The sequence below is a fragment of the Silene latifolia genome, chromosome 3, assembly GCF_048544455.1.
Source record: "Silene latifolia isolate original U9 population chromosome 3, ASM4854445v1, whole genome shotgun sequence".
NCBI classification, from domain to species: Eukaryota; Viridiplantae; Streptophyta; class Magnoliopsida; order Caryophyllales; family Caryophyllaceae; genus Silene; species Silene latifolia.
The window spans coordinates 73,037,417-73,040,564 of NC_133528.1; the positions used below are offsets into that span (position 1 = coordinate 73,037,417).

General features: G+C 38.4%; 1 non-coding gene across 1 annotated transcript; it reads right to left on the reverse strand.

The window, feature by feature from the left end:
* Positions 1-2,342: 2,342 nt before the first annotated feature.
* On the reverse strand, positions 2,343-2,449 carry LOC141650882 (small nucleolar RNA R71). Its single transcript, XR_012546892.1, has one exon. It is a non-coding gene; the product is annotated as a small nucleolar RNA R71 (small nucleolar RNA).
* Between the last annotated feature and the right edge of the window lie 699 nt (positions 2,450-3,148).

Genomic DNA, 3,148 nt, shown 5'->3' on the forward strand with positions numbered 1-3,148 from the left:
CCTTGAATTTTCATTGCAAAATAGAGCTAAATTGATCGAATCTAATGACCAAGCATCAAAGAGAAGACAAGACTAGAAGGCCTTTATACATAATGTTGTAGATGGGCAATGATGAAGAAGATCCTTGCATCTCCGACAAAATCCCGGAGGATTGTTGGAAGAAGAAAAGAAGAAATGGCACGCTGGACTAGGATCGGAGCGTCTCACCTATCGGGACGCTCGTCCAGAAGCTCCACAAGCCACTCGTCCAAGCTGCCAGGACGCTCGTCCAGAAGCTCCATAAGCCGCTCGTCCAAACTGCCAGGTCGCTCGTCCATAAGCTACACAATCCGCTCGTCCCGACCTTTTGGACGCTCGGATTGTCCTCCGGTGCAACACGTCCTCTTCCTTCTCCATTCGAGATACGCATATTTTTGAAAGACCAGATATAAGGAGACCCGCATCTTTTCTTGAGAGGAGCGATTCCTCAAGGACTTAATCGTCATTTAAGCCCTTAGTAATCCTAATTTGTGCACCTAATCCTCACTATAAATACCCCCATTAGTCTAATTAGATTATCATGTTCTTCTTATCAATCTTTAGTGTAGTTTATATTATTCTAATCTCTCTTTAATCTTGTAATCAACTTTTAATCAAGTCTTAATACAAATCTCATTTCCTTAATCTCTTTATTGTTCATCTTTTATTTTGGGTAATTGAAGATTATTTTGGTTTATTGGGAGATTGACAAACTTCCATCAATCATCAAGTACTTCTATTATTCTTTGCATTATTATTTTGGAATCATCATTAGGTATAATTCTCTTAATCCCTTTTTAATTATTGTTAATCATCTTCTTTTATTCATCATGTTTTGCTTTGTTAATATGATTGGCAACCTTGTTAACATGTTAAACTTGATAATGAGTGAGTAGTTTTCTTAACTAGGGTTAATGGGGAATTAGGGGAAACCAACATGGGGAATGATTCATGCTTAATCTAATGTGTTCACATAATTTATTTACTTGCTTGTTGTGATCTCAATTTATGCACATGTTATGTTTGATGAAATGCGAGCCTATGAATCCTTGCATTTTTTACCCATCACTTACCTTTTCAATGAGACTTGTAAGACATAAACCAACTCGAGTCTCATTAGACCATGCATATAGTTGACTAGGGAGGATTAAGTCGACTTGTAGGTGTTGTACAATCTAATCGATTCGGCTCCGGGACCCAAAACTTCCTAGGATTGTAAGATATAAACCAACTCGATCCTAAAACAACAATAATTGCTTGCTTATAATTTGAGAATATGTTTGTATGATCAATTCCCATGAATCCCCTATGAACCCATGACACCCTAGTGCTTTTAATCAATTGTTTACATCTCATTTTAGTCATCTTGCTTGTTTAATTTTATTGTTATTTAGTTTAGTGATCTTCTTATCTCAACCCAAATTGTGACACCCCTAGACACCACTACTTGCAATCGAAAATCCAACATCAATACCGGCCCCTTGGGATCCGACCTTTACTTGCCTCTTTACTAGTAGTAGAGTTGTTTGTGAAGTTATAAATATTTTTTTGGTCTAGGTGCTCCTAACGACAAGTAACCGAAATCTAAGCTCAAAGCGGACCGACCAAAAATGGCGCCGTTGCCGGGGACGGTGTTAACTTGATTTGATTTTCTTTGATTGTTATTAGTTGTGTCTTTCTTTGCCTTGGGGAAATAAAACTCCTCAAGGTTTGTTCTAATTGTTTTCAAGTTGTTTGATATTTTGCATGTCTAGAAGATCACAAGGTAAGTTGTTACCCATTGATCACGAAATTGAAAGGACTTTGACAACCAATAGAAGAATTACTAGAAATACTTTGAGAGGTATTGGTGAGTTTGTAGATATTCAACCAAATACTATTGAGCTCATCAACCCTTTTTCAAGAGAAGGTGAGGAGAACCCGATACAAAATCAACCACACAATCAACCCACAATGCGTAAGTTTTCATCACATTCCGTACCAACCAAGGAGAACCTACCCAATGGTACTCCCACACCACAACACTTAACCGGAAATTTCATTGCAAAATCCGCATTTATCCAATTAGTCGAAAAAAGCCAATTTGGGGGGATGCCTAGTGAAGACCCTCATTCTCACATGGAGACTTTTGTGACTATTGTGATGCGATTTCACAAACCGGAGTGACTCAAGACCAAATTCGATGGCTCTTATTTCCTTTTTCTCTAATTGGTACCGCGAAACAATGGTTGAAGAGCCTTGATAAGGCTACTCTTGGAATTGACTCTTCGAAGAAGTTGGCTCTAGCTTTCTACAAAAAATTCTACCCTCCGGAAAAGACTAACATGCTAAGAGCTCAAATCACGGGTTTTAAGCAAAGGGACGAAGAATCTTTGTATGAAGCTTGGGAGCTATTCTAAGGAACTTGTCGCTCATGTCCTCATCATGGACTTAACGAGTGGTTCTTGGTACAACAATTTTGGAATGGTCTTTATGAAGACTCAAGAAACATTCTCAACATGGGATCAAATGGTATGTTCACCGAAGTTGACGATAATCAAACTTGGAACAAGATTGAGGAAATGGCGGTCCATAATTCACAATATAGTAGCCCTCGCAAGGCTACTAGAGGAGGAAAGCATGAAGTAGACTCTATTACTCAATTGGGTGCTCAACTTAGTGCTCATATTGATACCATCAACTTGAAGTTTGAGAAAGCTATGGCTAAGCTTGAAGAAGCCTCAAAATCACCAAAGCATCATGTTAATGCCATGGTGGCATCTTCATCAATCCCAAGTGGGATATGTGAGAATTGTGGAACATTGGGACATGACCAAAGTGAATGTAGGGGAACAAATGAGCAAGTGAATGCTTTTCAAGCATACAAAAGTGGTACCCCTTATTCCAACTATTACAATAAAAACACCATATTACATCCAAATCTCTCGTACAAAAGCCAAAATGTTCAAAACCCTCAACCAACATACACCCCACCTCCCATGAGAAACCAATATCAAAGACCCTTTTACAACCAAAACCAAGGTTATCAAAATCAAACTCCATACAATCAACAAAATGACAAAGGTTTTGATGTTCAAAAAGCGGTCCTCCAAATGCAAACGAATCAACAAGAATTATTCACTCAAATGCA